The sequence below is a fragment of the Podarcis melisellensis genome (assembly GCF_964234715.1).
Source record: "Podarcis melisellensis genome assembly, chromosome: 6".
NCBI lineage: Eukaryota > Metazoa > Chordata > Lepidosauria > Squamata > Lacertidae > Podarcis > Podarcis melisellensis.
The window spans coordinates 4,009,325-4,033,732 of NC_138538.1; the positions used below are offsets into that span (position 1 = coordinate 4,009,325).

Genomic DNA, 24,408 nt, shown 5'->3' on the forward strand with positions numbered 1-24,408 from the left:
AATGCTTGTTTACAAAGCTACTGTACTACCAACCTTGCTATATGCTTGTGAAACATGGACCACTTATAAACGCCATCTCCAACTCCTCGAAAGATTCCATCAACAGTGTCTCCAAAATTTTTTACACATCGCTTGGGAAGATAGGAGAACTAATGCCAGTGTACAGTCATACCTCTTGTGGCGTTTGCTTCACGTTGCGGCTTTTCGGGTTTCACTGTATACTTCCGAGTTTCACTGCGCACACACATGCAGAAGTGTTTTGCACACTTTGCACAAGTGCAGAAGTGCCGCTCTAGTTGTGGACTTTTTGGGGTGCAAATAGCACCCCGGAACGAATCATGTCTGCAACTAGAGGTACCACTGTATTGGAAGAAGCAAAGAACACCAGTGTTGAAGCAATGATTCTTCAACATCAACTTCATTGGACTGGTCATGTTGTGCGGATGCCTGATGATCGTCTTCCAAAGTAACTACTCTATTCCAAACTTAAAAATGGAAAGTGCAATGCTGGTGGTCAACAAAAGAGGTTTAAAAACTCACTCAAGGCAAATCTAAAAAAAATGTAGTATAAACACTGACAACTGGGAAACATTGGCCTGCGAGCGCTCCAGTTGGAGAACAGCCTTTACCAAAGGCGTCATGGGCTTTGAAGACACTCAAACTCAGGACGCAAGGGAGAAACGTGCTAAGAGGAAGGCACGCTTGGCAAATCCACACCATGATCAATTCCCACCCGGAAAACCAATGTCCCCACTGTGGAAGGACGTGTGGATCCAGAATTGGCCTCCACAGTCACTTACGGACTCAGTGTTAAGACTGTGTTCATGGAAGACAATCTTACTCGGCTCTGAGTGATCGCCAAAGAAGAAGAAGATAAAGTCAGCAGCAGCAGCCGCCGCCGCCGCCGCAGGGAACCAGTTCAGCTGAAGGATTGCTTTATGCAATAAGTGCCTACTTTACCCCTTTAACTTGCAGGGCTGACACTTTCACACATTCCAAATAACATTCATTCCACATTTGCAAGTTTGGAACTCCCTGTCCATGAAGATTGGGCAAGCACCTTTGCTGTATTATTTTCAGTGCCTTCTAAAAATGGTTGTTTAGGCAAGTCTAGCTAGACATGTAATTTTATTATGTTTCAAAAACTACTAAAGCATTGGAGGACTTTGAAGACACTAGATCTAGGAAACAAGACAGCAGTATGGATACAGATTTAAGGCAGGGCTTCCCTGGATCAAAGCACCAAGAGAGATGAAATCAAATACCTGATCTGAACAGCTTGGTTTTTGAATCTGATTCAATCAACCATACAATATTCTACAAAATCACACACTTCTATATGCCTGCCTTCCCCTAATCAATAACTTTGCCAATGCAGGTACTGTCTGAAAGAGAGGGAGAGGAAGCTGAAAGGTCTGAGTTGAAGGATTGCAGAGACTGCTTTCTTCACCTGGGAAAAGAGCAGCCCAAATGCTCCCTCCTCCCTTAATAACAATAATACCTTTATGGTCAATGTTCAACCTGTATACAATGAAATTAACTGAGCCTCACCCCCTCCACAAACACTCAATCTCATTGCACTCTGTATGCTTGTCGCACAACACACCAACCCCGAAAGTCAGTTGCACTATATTATTTTCTGTTCAGCAGCCTAACAGCCCATGGATAGAAACTGTTTTTTAAGCCTGTTGGTACAACTGATTATACTTCTAGATCTCCTGCCCCAGGGTAGAAGATTAAGGAGGTGCTGGCTGGGGTATGAATCGTCCCTGAGAATTTTTCTCGCTCTCCTAAGGCAATGATCCCTTGTGATGTCATCTAGCGGGCTCAGGGGACAGCCCATGATATCATGTGCTGTGTTCACCACCCTCTGTAGAGACTTTGCCTTCTTTAGAAGATGCACTGGGCAGTAGCAATAGTTCCCCCTGGTTTGTGACATCAGCACCCACTATGCCAATCTCTGCCCTCATCTTGGACTTAAGTAAAAGGGACCCCTGACCATTAGGTCCAGTTGTGGCCGACTCTGGGGTTGCGGCGCTGATCTCACTTTCTTGGCCGAGGGAGCCGGCGTACAGCTTTCGGGTCATGTGGCCAGCATGACGAAGCCGCTTCTGGCGAACCAGAGCAGTGCACGGAAACGCCGTTGACCTTCCCGCTAGAGCAGTGCCTATTTATCTACTTGCACTTTGACGTGCTTTCGAACTGCTAGGTTGGCAGGAGCTGGGACTGAGCAACAGGAGCTCACCCCGTCGCGGGGATTCTTGGACTTATCTGCATGCTAAACAACCAATTCATCCCAAGCAAAAGAAGCAGGCGAAGAGTGCCGTGGTTAGCAGCCCTAGAAAGTGTGCTTAAGTGACATTTACATTAATGGAAGCAAGATCTTTATTTTAATTGCTGACACTACAGCCTTATTCACACTTGCTTGGGACCAAGTACCACTGAACTCAGCAGTTCAACTTGTTAGGCAATCGTTACCCAGAAGGTCTTCAAGTGCCTGACAACATATTAAAAGTGTACAGTATAATATAAACACATTTACATAAAATCTTTCAAATGAAAATGCATGTAATACTAAAAAATACACAAAAAACCCTGCTTTTCCCCACCATCATGAGAAGCCGTAGAAAGTTCTGGCAGCACATTAGCAGCAGACAACATCATCATAGTCCATCAAAAGCTTGTAATAAGAGGTAAGCTTTTTCTTGACACTGAAAAAATGTCAGTGAAGGTCCCTGGCAGACTTCTCTAGGGAGGGTGTTCTACAAATGGGGTGCTACAACTGAAAAGGCCCTCTCCTTTATCACCCTCAGAGACTATATCAAGAAAGTGAGTAAGCAAGCAAAGGATTTAACTGTAGATCAGGCAAATGCGGATGGCGCTGTGGGTTAAAACACAGAGCCTAGGACTTGCTGATCAGAAGGTTGGCAGTTCGAATCCCCGCGATGGGGTGAGCTCCCGTTGCTCGGTTCCTGCTCCTGCCAACCTAGCAGTTCAAAAGCACGTCAAAGTGCAAGTAGATAAATAGATACCACTCCAGCGGGGAGGGAAACGGCATTTTCGTGTGCTGCTCTGGTTTGCCAGAAGAGGCTTAGTCATGCTGGCCGCATGACCCAGAAGCTGTATGCCAGCTCCCTCGGACAGTAAAGCGAGATGAGTACTGCAACCCCAGAGTTGGCCATGACTGGACCTAATGGTCAGGGGTCCCTTTGACTTACAGGCAAATGCTGTTGTACTGAAGTTTGCTTTATTGCCTTTGGCTTGCTACGTACTTGTCTTAGACATTTCTACCTACTCTCCCCTCCCTTTTACAATGAAGCAAAGCTTAGATGTGTTGAACTGGCAGTTCTGTATCAATTACCTTAATAAATTCAAGGATTCCGATTAGTGGGTTTTGACACAAGGCCAATGCCTACCAAATTGACCAAAAGCCACGTCACACCATTAATAAGCATATTCAGCATGAAACTCTTAGGAGTGTGCATTGGACTCAGACAAATCCTGAATCCAGAGGTGACAGGAGAAACCTTGGAGTGATTTGGATTGGTCAGAGGCAAAAGAGGATCTGTGATGCAGAATTGCTTTAGCCAGAAAGCAAATCACTTCATTCTTCATTCTTTCCACTCCAAAAGCAAAAGGTGTCTAACACAAAAGCCTCTGGACATTTTTGTCTGCAGTTTGCTTGCTCATGGACACCTTTGTTGCATCTCAGTTTCTCAGACCAACTGCCCAGAAACCACACGAGGAGATTAAGCGATTACCACTATATACTGTAGATAGTTTTCACTCAGGTCCGCATATGCAAATAAGGAATTGAAAGTGACATTCAGTGATTGGACAGTTACAGAAAGTTGTTACTGTTGCTTTGTAGTTGAGCTCTATATAAGCAGGCTGGCTGAACCCTTCAGTTCTCTTCTGGCCTGTGAATAAACAAGAGCTGTCTGAAGAATCGCTGTGTCGTCTGATATGTTCACCCACAACTTAACAAGGAGAGATAGCTGTGTGCATGCGCATGGATGCAGACCCTTCCTTGTCTTCAGAAGCAGGGTAGGCGGCTAAAGACAGAGAGGTCACCTGCTGAAGGTCCAAAGTTCAGTCCCTTGCATTCTGCCTGGGAGCCTTTGGGGAAATTGCTTGTCCGGTTCCCTTAATACATACATTTGAAGTCGAATGGTTCCGCCTTTGGTGAACTTGTCTGACTGGCCTGATTTCAAGTTCCAGACTAAGTCCCGCTTTACACAAGAGGAATTTTCTACATAGATACTATGAAGTGGCCAACACACTCACCGGCATTTTTGAAAACGAATATATTTCAGAATGAGACTGTAATCCATGCCTTGAAGCAGAAGACAGCTCACAAGGGACCATGGGGAAATCTAAACACACAGGCTTTAATTCTCAGGAGAGTGCATTAAATGAGAAAGAGGGGGAAATTGTGGATGGGAGCTAATAGGAAATTCTGACCAAAGGGCATTCTCTGCAGCAAAAATTAATTGTGCAGAACACAGCTGAGACACTGCTCCAAAGCTAAACCTGGCAGAATTCTCCATTCCATGCAATCCTTAAAGGTATAGAAGCTCTTTGGAGTCTGGTGCTGGCAACATCACATATCGCAGGCATCTAATGGCTTCGTCCCTGATTTGTCAAGATATTAACTTCATATTGTTTCTAATGTTGCCCTTTCCCAATCCAAAGACTCAGCTTAAGAGTTCAGACACCATGTGAGAGACTTCTGGGAAAAGATTTATAATGAATTTTAAAAAATGATGAACTATACATTCATTAAGAAACCAGAGGCCTTTCTCCTTGGAATAATAGGTTCTGAATTACCCAAGAAAGATGTAAAGTTATTTTTTTGTATGCCACAACTGCTGCTCAAATTCTTATAGCCAAGAAATGGAAAACACAAGAACTACCAACTGTGGAAGAATGGCAGATGAAAACGATGGACTATATGGAGTTGGCTGACCTTACTGGAAGAATCCGCGGCCAGAAAGAAGAGGAATATCAAGAAGAGTGGAAAAAATTTAAAGACTATTTGAATAAATACTGCAACATTAAAAATTAGAAATTACTTGAAAGTACTAAATAAGCCTAGGATGAAATTAAGAGTTAGTTAAATAATTGAGATTTAGAACCTCAAGAAAAGTTAAGAAATTTTATTTTAATTTGAATACTGTGTTTTAATAATGATATTAGAAAACTGCTACATTTAAATACAAGGAAATTCAGATGGGAGGGCTCAGAAGAATTCTAACACATGTTTATGATGTTAGAAGTTTAAATAACCAATTAATTTGTATTGTCTAGGTGTTTGTTGACATGTATTCTTTCTTTCTTTCTTTCTTTCTTTCTTTCTTTCTTTCTTTCTTTCTTTCTTTTTTCTATTTCCTTTTTGGTTTATATTTGTGACTGTTTCTTTCTTTTTTGTTGTAGTATGTGTTATATTTGTATGAAACTTAATAAAAACTATTTTTTTTAAAAAAAAGAGTTCAGACACCATGGCAGAATGTACCGGTATATGTTAAGTTGTGGGTGAACATATCAGACGACCCAGTGATTCTTCAAACAGCTCTTGTTTATTCACAGGCCAGAACAGAACTGAACTGAAGGGTTCAGTCAGCCTGCTTATATAGAGCTCCAGTACAACGTAACTGTAACACTTTTCTAAAACTATCCAATCACTGAACGTCACTTTCGATCCCTTATTTGCATAACTATCTACAGTATCCCCCTGCTGGCCCAGGGTGAGAACTTCAGTACATAACAGTATAACTGCAATGCCTTCCCGCCTGTCTCTCAGCAGTTTCTTAGCTCTCCTTTCTCTCTCGCGCATTCTCATGTGCAGGATTATGACTGCACTCTGCAGCAGTGGGGCTGTAGGGAGGGGAGATGCGGGCACAGAATGAAAAGTGCCCTTACAGACTTTGGGCTAAGACTTAAAGTAACATGCATAGTCTCCAGTTGGAGACGATTTGGTTGCTTGGTTGGTGTGATGGCCTGGGAATCCGATTCAGAGGCTGAACCGGAGGAATCCCAGCCTGCACAGGAGTCCCCGCCTCCAGGGCCGGCTGAACTGGGGCAGGGCCTTGATTCTGAAGCGCCTGCACCTGTGCCGGATCCTCAGGAGCAGGCACCAGGTGAATCCACTCTGGGCCCAGAGGTGCTTGAGGACTCAGTGCCTACAGGTGAGTTTCCCCCTGGGCCCAGTAACCCTTCAGCCTCTCCTGAACTGCAGAGGCGAAGGGCAGAGAGTCGAAGGGAACTGGTTTCTCCCAGGAGGAGTGCTCGCCTTAAGGCCAGGAGAGGCAGGTCTCCTGGGGGTTGGGACCGCCCCTGGCCTCAGAGAAGATAAAGGCCAGTCAGGTTGCGGGAGCAACGTTGTTTATGAGCTGTTTCGGCCAGCATCCAGTCCTGTTTCCCCCAGAGTTCCTGTCCTTGCCTGGCTTCCCGCTGTGGACCCCGCTTCGCCCGAGGAGGACTGTCTGCCGACCCTCAACTCAGGTCCTGGACCTCGCCCCAAGGTAACCTCCCGCCTGGAACAGCACAGTTTGGCTAAGGCACACTGAGACGATCTCAGAAAAAAACACTGCCAGGTTCAAAATATGAGAGGTGTATATTTTTTGGGGGGTGGGGGGGGGAGAATAATCAGAGGTGCAGAGATCAAGCAGTTATATGATCTGAATGTTGGCCACTCACGGCCAAAAAGAAGGCAAAAGAGGGAAAAGATTGGCATTTCCTAACGAGTATGTCTAGATGCACGTTTTAAAACAATTACTATTGTTTAAACAGAAATCCATCTGTTTAAATATCTCTAGGTAGACTGACAAGGTGACCTGTCTCCTCTCCAGGTGCTGATAACTGTGGGTGGGCAACTTCAAGCTCCCCTCTCCCCAATCTTATAGTTATTTATCTTCCAGTTGGATGTAGCCATCATCCTGGAATCTTCTGATAAAGGGCGGTATATAAAATGAAAGAATGAAAGAATGAAAGAAAGGAGGAGGAAGAAGAAGAAGAAGAAGAAGACAGCCCTTTCAAAAGAAGTGTGCCCTCTGTAAAGTAAGACATATGATCACCCTACCAAACATCTTATTTCTTCTCCCATCTGCATCAAAACACTTAGGATCACATTTCACAGAAAAGGTTTGAAATATACTCGGTCAGAGTGGATTTCATGCTCTTTATTCAGCTCATAGTGGTGAGGAGGAATGGAAGTTCCCCCAGAATGTCTGCTTTATATACATTATTTACACAATGGGCCCCACCTGATTGGCTAATTCTGGGATTCTCCTGTAGGCCAATCAGGTTGTGGATTCACTTCCACCTGGAGCTGGATTGGGTGGCTCCGGTGGACCAATCAGACTGCTGCATTCTGAATCCTATTCAACTCGGTACATAACAGGTTAAAAAAATCCATTCAGATATTCTGACCAGCGAATCCAAATAGTAAAATACATAATAAGGTCGTTTAAAAGTTGATATTCCTTCCATATGGGAAACACAGCTGTAGCTGAAGACACATTTATTAATAGCAGAATCTTTGTTTCTAAATCAAGTCAGTATTTGGGGAACAAGGATGGTTTGAAACAGAAGAGGATGAACGAGCAGGGAAGTGTCGGCTAGGGCACACCGACATTGCAGCCAAGGGCAGCGTGGGAGAATCTTTGCGGATGCATCCAGAATCACGTGGATCCAGAGGATCTGCTGCTGCACTGTTAATTTGGGAGCAGATACTCCCATTGCAGGCCTGTCTGGCTTGATGAGGCGTGAGTCAGGGAGCAGTGGAGCTCTCCCTAGCAGAAGGAACCTGCAGGGAGTTAAGCAATGAGTAGCAATTCACAGCTTCCAGGCCTGGGGGTGGCGACTGTATCTGAGCCGGGTTCTTCCCCCACCAGAACAGTGATGATGACGACAACAAAGAGGAGCAGCTTAGCGTGTTTATGGGTGCAGGATCCTTCTTGCCTGAAGCCCAATTAAAGTCAGGAATAAGCAGATAACCAGGGAAGGGCTGCACGCTGCAGGTCCCAGACTCAATCCTCAAAAGTCCAAGGCCCTGGAAACGTTGCCACTTTTACTGGTGGAATGGGCTGGTGTGGAATACAAGCAGAACCTCTTGTTCAACATTGTTCTCTAAGGTTCAAGCAGCAGGATAATATTAAGGCAGTTCCAGCAAAAGCAAACTGATGGATTATATATGAATGAAGACAGTGTAAAACCTGATGGATTAATGCCTCTGAAAGAAGACATAAAGGCAGGACATTTTGCTTGTACAGTGGTACCTTGGGTTACAGATGTTTCAGGTTACAGACTTTGCTAACCCAGAAATAGTAACTCGGGTTAGGAACTTTGCTTCAGGGTGAGAACAGAAATCGCACGGCGGCGGTGGGAGGCCCCATTAGCTAAAGTGGTGCCTCAGGTTAAGAACAGTTTCAGGTTAAGAACGGACCTCCAGAATGAGTTAAGTTCTTAACCCGAGGTACCACTGTACTGCTGCCACAGTTTTCACAAGAAAGAAGACTGTAGTAAGGTTGTCCTTTATAAACATAATAGCAGCTTCATGTCCAGCACTGCTAGGGAATGTGAAATATACTCAGAGTCGCAAAGTGATTTCATGCTCTTTATTCAGCTCATAGTGGTGAGGAGGAATGAATGAAAGTCCCCTCAAAGTATCTGCTTTATATACATTATTTACACAATGGGCTGCACATGATTGGCTAATTCTGGAATTCTACTGTAAGCCAATCAGGTTGTGGATTCACTTCTATCTGGAATATGATTGGGTGGTTCCTGCCAACCAATCATACTGCTGCATTGTTCTAAGACCAATCAGACTGCTGCATTCTGAATCCTATTGTTCTAGGACCAATCAGACTGCTGCCTTTTGGATCCTATTGTTCTAGGACCAATCAGACTGCTGCAGTTTGGATCCTATTCAATTGAGTACATAACAGAATGCTAAGAAATAAACAAAACAAAACAAAAATCAGTGCAGTTTTGAAATCAGTGATTAAAGTACAGTTTTGGAAGGTTCATTCCCCTTTCGGCACGGTTTCAACTATGGAAAGGCAGCATACAGATAAAATGATGTGGATGACGTTGATTCAAAATGGCAGCCAACAGTATCCAAAAACAGATGCTCCTTAATCTCAGGAACAGTCAAGCAAAATTTGGTTATATCTGAAGAGGTGCCCAGAAAGTGGTGGTGAGGGATGAGTGTTCAGACCCCTGGGCTCTCACTTGTGGGGTGCCTCAGGGCTCCGTCCTGTCCCCCATGCTGTGTAACATCAATATGAAGCCGCTGGGAGAAAGGATCAGAGGGGTTGGGCTGGATGTTCACCAGTATGTGAATGATACACAGCACTACCTCTCTTTTACATCAGAACCAGTGAAGGAGGTGAATGTACTGTGTGAGGACAGTTGGAGGATGGTTGGGTGGCAGCTAATGAAGCTGAATTCTGACAAGAGAGAAATACTGTTTCTAAGGGACAGGGGGTGGGCAGGTGTGGGGAACTCCCTGGTTCTGAATGGGGTAAATATGAAGGACCAGGTGAGCAGCTTGGGGGTCATTTTGGACTCACAGCTGTCCATGGAGGCACAGGTTAATTCTGTGTCCAGGGCAGCTGTCTACCAGCTCCATCTAGTATGCTAGCTGAGACTCTACCTGCCTGCACACTGTCTCGCCAGGGTGATGATACATGCTCTGGTTATCTCCTGCTTGGACTACTGCAATGTGTTCTACGTGGGGCTACCTTTGAAGGTGACTTGGAAACTACAATTAATCCAGAATGCGAGAGCTAGACTGGTGACTGGGAGCAGCTACTGAGACCATATCACACTGGTCCTGAAAGATCTACATTGGCTCCCAGTACATTTCTGAGCACAATTCCAAGTGTTGGTGCTGACCTTTAAAGCCTTAAACAGCCTTGGACCAGTACAACTGAAGGAGCTCCAGCCCGGACTCTGAGGTCCAGCACCGAGGGTTTTCTGGTGGTTCCCTCACTGTGAGAAGTGAGGTTACAGGGAAGCAGGCAGAGGGCCTTCTCAGTGGTGGCGGCCTGCCCTGTGGAACAACCTCCCATCAGAAGAAAAACACAACTTTTAGAAGACATCTGAAGGCAGCCCTGTTTAGGGAAGTTTTTAATGTTTGATTCTATTTTTAATATTCTGTTAGAAGCCGCCCAGAGTGGCTGGGGCAACCCAGTCATATGGGATGGGTATAAATAAATAAATAAATAAATAAATAAATAAATAAATAAATAATATTAAATGCATAGTAAACAAACAAAATAGTAGACACTGCACCAAAGATTCTCCCAGCCAAGGAAAACCAGACTTTCAGAGCTTTACGCAGGCCTTGTTCACATGTGAGCCTCAGACTCTCACACTCCCTGCTCCCTTCTTCTCTTCTAGAGAACCCAGGAGGTCAAGTGTGGAGGCTTTTGCTTCATTTTTAGACTTAAAAAACAACACACACCTCAGAGTCTTGTCCCCCTGCTTCCCCTAGTACAAAAAATCCACTAGAAAATGATTTCTGTAGTTTGAAAAGTGATGTGGTAATGTACTTGTGGGAGGGATGAATGAATGACTAAAGGGAAGATGTGTAAACACCCTGCAAGCGAATCAGAATGACTGCTAATTGTCACATAACTGGCCCATAAACAGATCAGAATGAATGCTCAATAAAGGCTAGATATAATCTTACCATGTACGGTAACTCTTATATAAGCAAAACAGGATGAATGCTCAATTAAATAGGTTGTCTGGAGGGGCCCTAAATGTCTCATCAATCAGAGGTCTTGAAACCAAGTCGTATGAGGATCAGTTGAAAGAGCTGAGTACATTTAGCCTGACAAAGAGTTCATGGGGGCGGAGGAGATAGTGATCTTCACATATATATATGAAGGGCTGGCATGCAGAAGATGGGATAAACTTTGCTACAGAGGACAGAACCAGAACCAATGGATGGAAACTTGGGCTTTTTCTGACTGCAAAATCTATTTGACAGGGAACAGACTGCCTTGGGAGGCGTGGTCTCTCCTCCACCTCAGGTATTTAAGCAGAGACTGAGCAGCTATAGTTTCACCCTGCACTGCAGATCCTGAATGGGGCAGGGGGTTGAACTAAATAACCTCCAAGGTCCCTTCAAACTCTGTAATCCAATGATGCATTAGATTATCCCAGATTCCAGAATTATGAGAGGGAAAAATTCCACCCACCCCATAGGCTCTTCAGCTATATCCTGAATAAGGTAAAGGTAAAGGGACCCAGGTGGCGCTGTGGGTTAAAGCCTCAGCGCCTAGGACTTGCCGATCGAAAGGTCGGCGGTTTGAATCCCTGCGGCGGGGTGCGCTCCCGCTGCTCGGTCCCAGCGCCTGCCAACCTAGCAGTTCGAAAGCACCTCCGGGTGCAAGTAGATAAATAGGGACCGCTTACCAGCGGGAAGGTAAACAGCGTTTCCGTGTGCGGCTCTGGCTCGCCAGATGCAGCTTTGTCACACTGGCCACGTGACCCGGAAGTGTCTCCGGACAGCGCTGGCCCCTGGCCTCTTAAGTGAGATGGGCGCACAACCCCAGAGTCTGTCAAGACTGGCCCGTACGGGCAGGGGTACCTTTACCTTTACCTTTAAAGGGACCCCTGACCGTTAGGTCCAGTTGTGGCCGACTCTGGGGTTGCGGCGCTCATCTCGCTTTACTGGCTGAGGGAGCCGGCGTACAGCTTCCGGGTCATGTGGCCAGCATGACTAAGCCGCTTCTGGCAAACCAGAGCAGCGCACGGAAATACCATTTACCTTCCCACCAGAGCGGTACCTATTTATCTACTTGCAGATCATAACAGAAACTATTCTAATGCCACCAGTGCTCAGACCAGTTGTGGCAGGGAGCAATGGGCTTGAGCTGCTAGCAACAGATTTGGGATTAAGAAAAACATCCTAATTATTGTAAGAGACGACCAGTGACAGAGTAATCTGCTTAGGCAGGGTGTCAGATCTACTGAAAAATGGTTTCTTCAGATGCTGCTCAAATCTTTTTTTTTTTTTTAAAGTTTGCTCTGGCATCTCCTAAGAACACTTTAGGTCCAAATTCCAATCTTAAAACAGAAGTTAAACTAGGTAAGCTAATTTTATGATTCTATCATTATGAAAGAAAATGCATCTACTATCAATATAAAACAATACAATTTATGCACAAATCGCAAACATCTTATTGTATTTTAAGCTTTAACTATATTTTTGTACAGGTATGAAAATGTCATTATTGTATAACAGGCATCGTTAAGCACAAAAGTCATTTCTTGACATTCCATAGTTCTATTTAAAAAAAAAATTAATGAAGAGGGAAATTTAGTTTCAGAATAGTTACATCGTACCAGTTCAGCATGTTGTGAATGCAAAGCGGTCCCAAAATCAGTCCCTGACATTTCCAGTTAAATATGGGTGTCAGATACCAGGAGAATCGCTTCTGTTCAGAATAGACAACACATAGCTAGATAGATCAATGATCTGACTCTGTGTAAGAGAGCTGTTATTGGATCAATGACATTTATATAGCCTGTTCATTTCAATAAGGACAGCAATCCAGGTCTATGGTTTTAAACATGGCCCATTTAAGTTGGCTCAAGCCTGGGCTTCTCCTCTGTGAAGGCCCAACACCAGCTTTCTGTTTTCTTCCTTAGCTCTTGTGCACCAGACTTATTCACAGATGTCAGCTGAAGAGCAGTTCCCTGGACAATTTGAGGGCAGGAAACTGCTTAACAGAAGCCAACATAGCTAATGGAGAGCTCAGAAAGATCCATTCTGGGCCAAGTTTTCAACAGGGCCCTTTTAAGAGAAAGGCTGACATCACTGACAAACCTAATGTGACCACTGTGTCCTCAGATTTCTATTTGGAGGGAATTATGGACCAGAGTTTGTTTGAAACAAGGGTTTCGGAGTTTGCCACAAGTTCTGAGCCATCCACCATGATAATTATGAAGATCTGATGAAGCCAAAGGTCTGGTTGGTTATTTCAAAGCAATATATGAACCCCAGCTAGGAGCGACAGCATCCTAGAAGGGTGATGCACACCTCTAATCTCTTCCCATATTCTCTTCCTTCCCCTCTCAGCCTTTCTACTTCCCTTTCTTCCCTTAAGGCCACCCCCTCCTTCCAATCCTTCATCTTTTGCCCTCTTCCCTTGATAAGCACTGAGTTTATGTTTCCAACCTTTATGCAATTTCCACTTTGCTTGGTTGGGTGGAAACCATGCAATGTCCCTAGCAGAGACATCAATCACCTTGCCAACAAAGGTCCATATAGTTAAAGCTATGGTTTTCCCAATAGTGATGTATGGAAGTGAGAGCTGGACCATAAAGAAGGCTGATCACCAAAGAATGGATGCTTTTGAATTCTGGTGCTGGAGGAGACTCTTGAGTGTCCCATGGACTGCGAGAAGATCAAACCTCTCCATTCTGAAGGAAATCAGTCCTGAGTGCTCACTGGAAGGACAGATCCTGAAGCTGAGGCTCCAAGACTTTGGCCACCTCATGAGAAGAGAAGACTCCCTGGAAAAGACCCTGATGCTGGGAAAGATGGAGGGCACAAGGAGAAGGGGGCGACAGAGGACGAGATGGTTGGACAGTGTTCTCAAATCTACCAGCATGAGCTTGACCAAACTGTGGGAGGCAGTGGAAGACAGGAGTGCCTGGTTGGCTCTGGTCCAGGGGGTCACGAAGAGTCGGACATGACTAAACGACTAAACAACAACAACAGCTCTTGCAATGTTTCCCATCCTAGCCAAGGTCCTGCCATCCCACCAACTCTGTGGAACTTTTTAGAAAGTTATTTGCTCCCTGAATGCATGTAGGTCTACATCTTCCCCCATCAACCCAGACAACCCATTCCTTTTATTAGTTTTGCTCTGATATTGCACAGCTCCAAATAAGGGGAGGTAGAAGAGTGTGCTGTGCTATGGGAAGACATACAGCATTTGTCTGCTCCAAAACATAGTCATCATCTAGCTCAGTGGTTCTCAGCCTTGGGTCCCCAGATGTTTTTGGCCTACAACTCCCATGATCCCTAGCTCACAAGACCAGTGGTCAGGGATGATGGGAGTTGTAGGCCAAAAACACATCTGGGGACCCAAGGTTAGCAGAAGGGGAAACAGAAGGGCAGGGCAAGAAGCAAAATGAAGCAAGAGATATGACTCTTACCTTCACACAGCAGACTACACACCAGCCACACAAAGGTTGAATGTCTCTCCATTATCACAATCCGTTACTGAGGAGGGCACAGGGGAAGGTGGCAAAAGGCACACGTCCAATGGCCAGAGGGAAAGGCCTGGGGGGCTGCATTCAGATCTTGGACCTTAGGTCCCTCCCAACTCTGCTGAAATTTTTCTCAGCTTCTCACAGTCTTAAAAGCATCAGTTACAGATAGGTAGCCGTGTTGGTCTGCCATAGTCAAAACATTTTTTCCCCCTTCCAGTAGCACCTTAAAGACCAACTAAGTTAGTTCTTGGTATGAGCTTTCGTGTGCAAGCACACTTCTTCAGATACACTGAAACAGAAGTTACCAGACCCTTCTATATCGTGAGAAGGTGGGGAGGGGTATTACTCAGAAGGGTGGTGGTTTGGTAATAAGTTGCTGAATTGCAACTTATTACCAAACTTAAAACCATGGAGAGACCTGGTCTGAACAAAGACATTGGATTCTTATCTCATTATACATGACAAAGCCATTTTCCACCTTCTCACCCCTTGCTTTTTCCTGTAAGACCTACTGCAGTCGTTAAGAGTCGTCAACAGGCTCATCACAGCTATCTGCCAATCACCCATTCCCACCACCCTTCTGAGTAATACCCCTCCCCACCTTCTCACTATATAGAAGGGTCTGGTAACCTCTGTTTCAGTGTATCTGAAGAAGTGTGCATGCACACGAAAGCTCATACCAAGAACTAACTTAGTTGCTCTTTAAGGTGCTACTGGAAGGAAAATAATTTTTTTTGTCTTAAAAGTATGTTACTTCTTTCAGGATATGTTTGCACAGCAAGAGAACATGCTGTTGTTTGGTGCAGCTGAAGCACTGACTCACAGATCATAAAAGAGAGAGACAGTATAAGAGCTGAACCACAACATTTGAGGTGTCTTTCAAGCTACCCAGTTTTGTTCCCTGCAAAATTCTAACAGCAGTCACACAATTGCTCTCATCTCTTTACTAAATTCCATTTATTTTGTGAACTTATGCCATTGCAAAATAATAATAATAATAAGAATGATTGAAATAAGGAGATGAAAGGAACACGGTAATAAATAATCATTGCAGCTGCACCTCTTTCTAGTGAAAACTGAGGCAGGATTTGAGGGGAAATGGGTTAGGAAGAGATGGGAAGTGTCAGAAAGAGGAAGTTTCCTCCTCTTTATCCAAACTAAATGTAGCACAACTGCACCAATCCTTCTTTGAAAAAAAATTTTATCAGTGATTTAGGACAACGTGAGACCCTGCCAGCAAAGTTCAACTCAATAGTTTGTGTTGTGGCCTGCCATGGGACAACCAAACCCCTGTCTTTGCTATCCAAAAAAAGGAAGTGAGAGCTGGACCATAAAGAAGGTTGATCGCCGAAGAATTGATGCTTTTGAATTCTGGTGCTGGAGGAGACTCTTGAGAGTCCCATGGACTGCAAGAAGATCAAACCTCTCCATTCTGAAGGAAATCAGCCCTGAGTGCTCACTGGAAGGACAGATCCTGAAGCTGAGGCTCCAAGACTTTGGCCACTTCATGAGAAGAGAAGACTCCCTGGAAAAGACCCTGATGTTGGGAAAGATGGAGGGCACAAGGAGAAGGGGACGGCAGAGGACGAGATGGTTGGACAGTATTCTCGAGGCTACCAGCATGAGTTTGACCAAACTGCAGGAGGCAGTGGAAGACAGGAGTGCCTGGCGTGCTCTGGTCCAGGGGGTCACGAAGAGTCGGACACGACTAAATGACTAAGCAAGTGAGCTCCTCTGGGCTAGCCGTAGGTGGCTACTAGGCTACATCAAGCTTGGTGCTCCTATCATATAACAACTCACCCTTGCTATTGCTATCATAAAACACTGATTTGCTGAAGGGTTTATTCTTTGGCAGATGTGTAGGAAGAGAATCCTCTGTGCACCTGCGATATTAATTACCGGGGTGTTTTAAAGGACCTAGCCTCTTAAGGGAGGTCCAAGGAGAGCTGGTGGCTCAGAGATAACAGGCAGTGGAAAACTGCTGTTTACAGAAGGAAAAATGCCACATTACAAGGGAGAAAGGATGACATATGCCTTTGAAACAAAGGCTAGCAGGCTGGCCGGGTGAAATTACATTTACAAACCGAATAGTGGGTGGGTGGGGGGCGCAGAGAGAGAGATCCCAGGAGATCAGCTATCATAAATCAAGATGCATAATGCTTTGTAGCACTAGGGAGCAAAAAAATAATAAAAGGGGGGGGGAGGAGAAGCAGAGAGGCATGTTACCTAGTACAGAGCCCTTGATTTGGTACAGGCCCAGGCTGCAAAGGTACCGGTAAGTCTCTTTTTAGATCAAAATGGAGAAGCTTGGGGATCTGAGAAAAACCTTCAGGCATGTGCTATTCTATCTTTTTTTTAAGGGGGGAAATCTTCCATCAAAAAGAAACAGGATGATTTTGTGAGGGAGGAGTTCTAGCAATGACCTTGAATGGAGGGGGGGACGGGACACAGAAACCAAAAAGGCACCACACACCCTGCAGGGCCAGCCCAATTCATGTCTTTCACTGTCACCTCAAAGAGACTGCAACAATGACGATGGATAACATTATTATTTTTATTTTTTGAAAAACTACAATAGATTTGCACTGTGCTGCGAGAGGTGCCGGGGTCTGTCTGAACAGATGCATTTGCCAACGGGTGTGTCTGATCCACAGCAGACTCTCCCCACCTGCCCTTAATGGAGGGGGAGGAGAAAAGGGGAAAAGAGGAGAATGACAGACACTGAGAAGCACCTTCCGGCTCTTGCAGGAATGCAGCCGCTCTCTCTGCAAAGCATCTTCATGGATCATCTTTTTAAGTTTCCAGCAAAAAAAGGGGGTGGGGGTGGGGAAGGCATGCTCAACCCTTTTCCATGCACAAGAGGTGCACATGTGTGACGGCTGAATGCCCTAAATTCACAGCCTTGCTCCCCATCCCTTGCACATTTGCAAAAACCAACAGCCCCGCACTCTATCCCTCCCAGGAAGGATGCAAACATTTTCATCTCTCCGTGGTACTTACCCGAGACAGCTCAGTCGTGGGGTGGGGCAGTCGGGGTAATTTCCAAAAGCAAACCTCTTCTTGGTGACACCTTGGGGAGGGGAGGCTGGATGAGGGCGCAGCCCCAATGCGGTACTTGCATGAGGAAGCCGGCTAGCTCAGCAACCTGTCACCGGCCAAGGAAAATAGAAAACAGGGAGCAGATAAGAGCTAAGCGTTCCAGCTGGATCTTTGGTCCCAAGGAGATTAGATTCCCTTAGATTCCTCCCAGACCCCAAATATGCCCCCTACCCTTTGCAAAAATAAAATAAAGAAGAGAGTATCCACAACCAAAGGATAACGTCTGCAACTCCCTGCATCATCACCTGTGCGTATTTCTTCTTCCATGCTGTTCGGCTTGATGCTCTCCCTTGCAGGGCTTGTGGGAGAGGCGGCTGGGCTGAGCTGTTCTCTCCGGCTGGGGCCGACGGGAGGGGAGGGCGGCTGAGCTGCCCAGGCAGCTGCGTACTTTGCGGTTGTCTCTCTCCGCACTTCCTCCTTAAAGAGACAGCATCGTGAAAAACCGGCTGGAGGCGCGCAGGGCTGGCTCGGGAGAATTGTCACCCGGTCTTGCTTCTGGGCGCAATCAATCAGTGGCGTAGCGTGGGTTGTCAGCACCCGGGGCAAGGCAAGTAATTTGCGCCCGTGGATTTGCGCCCCCTAACCCTAACCCCCAGATGTTGCGCCCGGTGCGCCCGGCCCCCCCTGCAGCCCCCACGCTACGCCACTGCAATCAATCAAGCGAGAGTGCTTTTCCATAACTTCATCTGCATGCCAGGGGGAAAAAAAAGGTTCACGTGTGTAGTTTCTGCAGGTCAAGAGGCTGCTATTAGAGCCACAATAGCAGAGCCAAATTTAAAGCAATAAACACACAAGACGTAACCGGCTGTACTTTTGAATAAATAAGGTATGCTATTGATTGTATCAGTTTGTAGATTTCAACAGAAGTCTCATAAGGTTCAACAATAAAAGCAGAAGACCCAGTGGATCAGTTTATTCTCTAAACAGTTCATGCATAAGGTCCATACATGTATAAGTATCTATTCCACCTGTCCAAAGAGTCCAATAATCCACGTGAAGGGTTACTATCCTGTATGAGACTCTGTGAAAGGATTCTGTGGAACTGTAACAACCCTTCATGTGGATTATTGGACTCTTTGAACAGACAGGTGGAATAGACACTTATACATGTATGGACCTTATGCATGAACTGACTAGAGAACGAACTGATCCACTGGGTCTTCTGCTTTTTTCGTTGAACTTTATGAGATTTCTGTTGAAATCTACAAATTGATACAATGAATAAAGGTAAATGGACTCCTGACCATTAAGTCCAGTCGTGGACGACTCTGGGGTTGCAGTGCTCATCTCGCTTTACTGGCCGAGGGAGCTGGCGTACAACTTCCGGGTCATGTGGCCAGCATGACTAAGCCACTTCTGGCGAACCAGAGCAGCTCACGGAAATGCCGTTTACCTTCCCACTGGAGTGGTATCTATTTATCTACTTGCACTTTGACGTGCTTTCGAACTGCTAGGTGGGCAGGAGCTGGAACCGAGCAATGAGAGCTCACCCCATCGCGGGGATTCAAACCGCCAACCTTCTGATCAGCAAGTCCTAGGCTCTGTGGTTTAACCCACAGCGCCACCTGCGTCCCTGATACGATGAATAGTATACATTATTTATTCAAAAGTACAGCTGGTTACGTTTTGTGTGTTTATGTTCCACGTAACCATAGGTTTGTTGTTGTTGTTTTGCGAAATTTAAAACAATGGCAGCCCTATTCTGGTTTTCTGGACAAGAGCGGTGCCACCACCCTTTGTGCAACAACTATAATGGGTACAGCAACACCAGAACATCATCAGTATTTCCCACTGTGAACAACAGAGACCACCACATCCTTAAACCAGTGCGCCCTGGGAGCTTTGTCCAATAAGGACTCAGAAACACACGTGTACACACACAGGTTTTTAAAGCGTCCTTCACAATTCCGGTTCCCTATAGGAATTTGCACTAAGCAGTTAGTGCACAAAGCACAGACCTTCTGTAAAGTCTGGCAAGCGGATCCTATACAGGGATAGCCTGGCGTAAGCCCGCTGAAATCAATGGGTTTAGACATGCTCAACTCTGGCTAGGATTAGGTGGTCAAGACATATAGAAAAGCCTCTTGACAGGACTAATCTTTGAAGATTTCAAAGAGAAAATTCTTCCCTGTGCTCTAAAGAACTTTAAAACCTGCATGTTATTCTGTCATATTTTGATTGTTCAAACAAATGGACTCCGGAAATTTTAAATTAAATGATCTATTATTTATGTCCCCAAGGGTTGGCTGCCTCAATGTGCCCTACAGTTTTATATTAGGTTTACTGCTGCCTCTCATTTGCTAATGAACGCTATTTTATTGTATTTAGTAAGAATATATACATAATGCTTCTTGTACACCATCTGGGAATCCTCTGGGATGAAGAGTGATCTACAACTCTCTCTCTCTAAATATATGAGAGAGAGACAAGGGCAGGGCATGGGAATATAACTTTTCCCCACCCTTCCTTTCTCATTTTCTCTGTTAAATGGTTTTAACATACAAGTTAATGGGGCTTTGTTATCATTTAATAGCTGCTCCATTATGCCGGAAAGTCAGGGAGCCATGTAAATGAAATTGATGGTGATATTTATAATGCAGTATGTATAAGGCAGAAGGTCAATTACATTTTATTTGCTAAGGAAAAGTTGCAGCAACGCAATGAACTCACAGCTGACAATTGTGTTTGAATTCCCTCCATGGAATTCAATAGCCAGGATTTTTGTGGAGGGAGGCGGGACTTTTGTTAGGGGGACAGAACTTCCACGATTGGTCAGTTAGTTATTTCTATTGCTTTACTTGATGGGGGCAGCCGCTCCCCGCCCCCCCGGCTGCTATAGCAATGATTCCCTCACTGCATATTCTGCAGCTGTCTGGGCATCTGTCGAAAATACATGTCACAATAAGCATTAGAAAAAACAGCTAAGGATACTTTTTAAAAATGTGTTTGATTAGGTCTGAGACGATAATGGTGCCTACGCATTGATAACATATTTGGTCGGTTGCAATCTTATACTTACCTGCCTAGCTATAAGCCCCTTTGATCTTAGTGGGTGTTACTTTAAGTAGGCATGTACCATATCTGTAATTTTATTATTTATATGCCGCCCATCTGGCTGGGTTTCCCCAGCCACTTTGGGCGGCTCCCAACGAAATATTAAAAACACAGTAAAACATCAGCCTTTAAAAACCTCCCTTAACAGGGCTGCCTTGAATGATAATAATTTTATTATTTATATACTGTTAACAGAAACCAATAACCACACACCATTCTCCTCTCAGTCCCTCACACCATTTTTCAATCTTATGTAGTCCACAATTAATACCACAAGTCCCCAAAAGTAGTAATAGAATTATTTTTTAAAAAAATTGTATGCATTTCTGGGCTAGGTAGCTACAAAAACTGAATTCAGTAGACCTGCTGATTCTTTGAAATTAATTAGTTACATGCTGTTGTCGGATATGCAGGTTAATCGTGTTTTGCTAAAGTTTGCATTTCTCCAAGTAGAAGTTAAACCCAGTACCCAACCCCTGCTCTTAATAGCTGTATCACTGGCATTCTCTCAGGGCCTCTCCAGGTTGGTTAATATATAAGCGTTAATGTTATAATTTCTACAGTGTCCTCAGTGTTACATGCAGTAAAGCAAAAGACAAATTTCTACTTGGGGAATCCCATGTACTAAATTATGGGTGTCAATTATTTAATTTCTTGGCTATTATTTCAAGCTTTGGCAATTAGTAGCACAATGTGTCCTATATACCAATAGTGAACTCATTTACCAAAGTGTGGATTCCTATGTGGACAAAATACCACCATCAGCAGACTTAGGTGAATTTCCATTTTTTTAGTACTACAAAAAAAAAAAAAAATCTTTAGAGGGGAAAATAATCTCCAGTGTCTACTGTGGAGACTGAATGCTGACATTGGGGGAAATTGGGATAGGATGGGCAATCATCTGGGATGCATAGTGCATTTATCTTGGAAGAGGGCATGAGTGGCACTTCAATAATTTGTTGCAAGTGCTACCGTATTTTTCGCTCTATAAGACGCACCAGACTACAAGACGCACCTAGTTTTTGAAGGAGGAAAAGAAGAAAAAAAAATATTCTGAATCTCGGAAGCCAGAACAGCAAGAGGGATCGCTGCGCAGTGAAAGCAGCAATCCCTCTTGCTGTTCTGGCTTCTGTGATAGCTGCGCAGCCTGCATTCGCTCCATAAGACGCACACACATTTCCACTTACTTTTTAGGAGGGAAAAAGTGAGTCTTATAGAGCAAAAAATACAGTATTTTATTTCTATTAGTAACTGCAAAAGATGAGCTGAGTAGGAAGAGAGCAGCAGGATCCTGTGGTGGATTAAAAACTTATTTAAGGTAGCCTAAGTTTTTTGGGGGGTAGAGCAGTGTTTCCCAACCTTGGGTCTCCAGCTGCTGTTGGACTACAATTCCCATCATCCCTGACCATTGGCCTTGCTAGCAAGGGATGATGGGAGTTGTAGTCCAAAAACAGCTGGAGACCCAAGGTTGGGAAACACTGGGCTAGAGGACTCTCTGATGCCCTTGCTCTGCAAAGGTTATTGTTGCATTTCCTCCTTTTGTCTCTAGCCCCACAAGGTGAGATTATTCCGAAGGTGCCAACTGATGTGACAGACTACATGTTACAGTACATGCAAAAGTGTTCCATGGTAACTAAATGGCTTTTTTGTCCCGTCCCCCCAATTTTTTATTTATTTTGTAACACAAACAGAAAACACACACAATACAAACAAATTCTTATCTTATCCTTATTTTTTCTGAACATTGTTAGGTGGGCTTCCCCAAGTCCCCCCATCTGATTTTCATTTTACCTCATCTTTAGCAGTTTACATATATCATAATTTTTAACCATTTTTTTATCACGCTTACTTTTACCATAAAAATCTTCACATTTTATCACTTACAAATAATACTATTTTAAAATACACTATCTTCTACTTCTAACCCTACAGCCGATATCCACTTCCAAAGCTATTCTAAGATTTAAATATCAACATATTTTTTTCAGATATCCTTTAAACTTTTTCCAATTTTCTTCCACCGTCTCTTCTCTCTGGTCTCGAAGTCTCCCAGTCAGTTCGGCAAGTTCCATATAGTCCATCATCTTCATCTGCCATTCTTTGATAGTTGATTAATTTTGTTTCTTCCAATTCTTCCCTAGTAATATTCTTGCAGCTGTTGTGACATACAGAAAAAAAGTAACATCCTTTTTGGGGATTTCATCCCCCACTATACCAAGTAAAAAGGCTTCTGGTTTCTTAATAAATGTGTTTTTCAACACTTTCTTCAGTTCATTATAAATCCTTTCCCAGAAGTCTTTTACCTTGGGGCACGTCCACCACGTGTGGTAAAAGGTTCCTTCTTTTTCCTTACATTTCCAGCATTTATTATCACGAGTATGATACATTTTTGCTAACTTCACTGGTGTTAAATACCATCTGTACATCATTTTCATCAAATTTTCTCCTAATACATTGCATGCTTTCCCCTAAAATTTCTCCCAATCCACCACTAAATGGCTTTGTGAGGAGGAAGAAAAGCTGTAGGCAGAAGGAGAGACTTGGAGAATAAAAGCGGAGGAGGCAGCAGTGAATGTTTCCTCCGCCTGCCAGCCATTTCTCTGCTCAAAATTGCAACCCACCAGGTGTCCCCCTCCCTTTTCAAATGTGTTTATCCTCATTCTCTGGTGTATGACACCCCCTTGTGATGCAAACGGAATAGTATCCCGTCTCCTCCCCCCCACCCGGCACCTTCAGAAAACCATCACCTAACACATCCACCAGAAGCTGCCTGTGGTTTTTCAGCGAGCCAGCATCACACTGTGAGAACTCAGGATAATTTGTAGCTAAGCATCAAATGGGAAACCCTACAAGAGAGAGAGCAAAACACAACGGCATTATGAAAGCAACAAATCAGCCTGCACGCTTATTTTTCCTTTTGTGCAGTTTCCAGCAGTACAACTTGCCAGTGTTTCATTTTATGCTACTGTATTGTTCCAGCTACTGCAGAGTTCAAGGGCATTTTCCTTCCCCTGGCGGGCAAGCCCCCTGCTGGTCTTCATTTCCTAACAATGATGACACTCACACTGTGTGCACCCCATACTATGCTATGCTATCCTCTCCTGCACTGTTCTGATCTCTTTGAGCAGCCTTTCAGCTCTGCTACCACACTGGCAGGGGGAAAACAAAGGACACTCAAATAATGGTAGCCAAGTGTAGTAGTTGTTATCTCTAGTCCACATTTCCTCCCAAAGAAACTGCCCTGGGATCTACAGCTAAAAGGCAGTATACAGTTCCACCTTTGAAATCCTGGGAATGTCCAGGAAAATCTGGACGTATGGCAGCCCTCGCTACACCATACTACCAAACACACAATTATTTTAATCACTGCATTTGCTCTATCCCAGGCATGTCCAACTCCCAAGAGACTACGATCTACTCACAGTGTAAAAACTGGCAGTGATCAACCCATTGTCATCGAAGGAGCCAGAGTTGTTGAGCTTTTTTTTTGGGGGGGGAGAGATCAACCAGGAACACCCCGCGATCAACCAGTAGATCGCAATCAACCTGTTGGGCATGCCTGCTCTATTCTAACGCTGAAAAAAAATGTTCTATTGCCTACTTAAAAGAGTTCCTTATCAAAGTTTTTGGACTTTCCTTGTTCATTTTGTGGACTTCTATACTCTTCGCTCAGCTGGTTAGAGTGGGGGGTTGATAACACCAAGGTTAGTGCACACCCCGGAAATGATCTCTTTCAGCTTCTGCCTTCTGGAAGAAGGTACAGGGTTATAAAGACTAGGACTAGCAGCCTGAGAAACAGTTTCTATCCAAATGCGATTTTGGTTTTAAACGCAGTGTAAGGAGTCTCTATGGGAGTATATTGTATTTTAAAAATAGGGTATCAGAGTTTTTAGGGGGCTAACCAGTTGGGGATAGCTGGGATAGCAGGCTTGTTGGTTTTGAATGTCTTACATAGATCCCTCCCCCCCCCAATTTCGTTGTTCTGTATGGGACAATGACAATAAAGATTAT

The 24,408-nt window shown here is 44.4% G+C and overlaps 1 protein-coding gene across 3 annotated transcripts in view; it reads right to left on the bottom strand.

Annotated features, from left to right (window-relative positions):
* SNPH (syntaphilin) overlaps nt 1-17,734 on the bottom strand; it is a 47,166-nt gene extending 29,432 nt beyond the window's left edge. The window contains exon 1 of one of the 3 annotated variants that reach the window (XM_081916941.1): nt 17,245-17,734. The gene's annotated coding sequence lies outside the window, so the exon portion shown is untranslated. The remainder of the gene's footprint in view (nt 1-17,244) is intronic. The other 2 variants (XM_081916942.1, XM_081916943.1) reach the window with 2 other exon arrangements.
* Nucleotides 17,735-24,408: the final 6,674 nt, after the last annotated feature.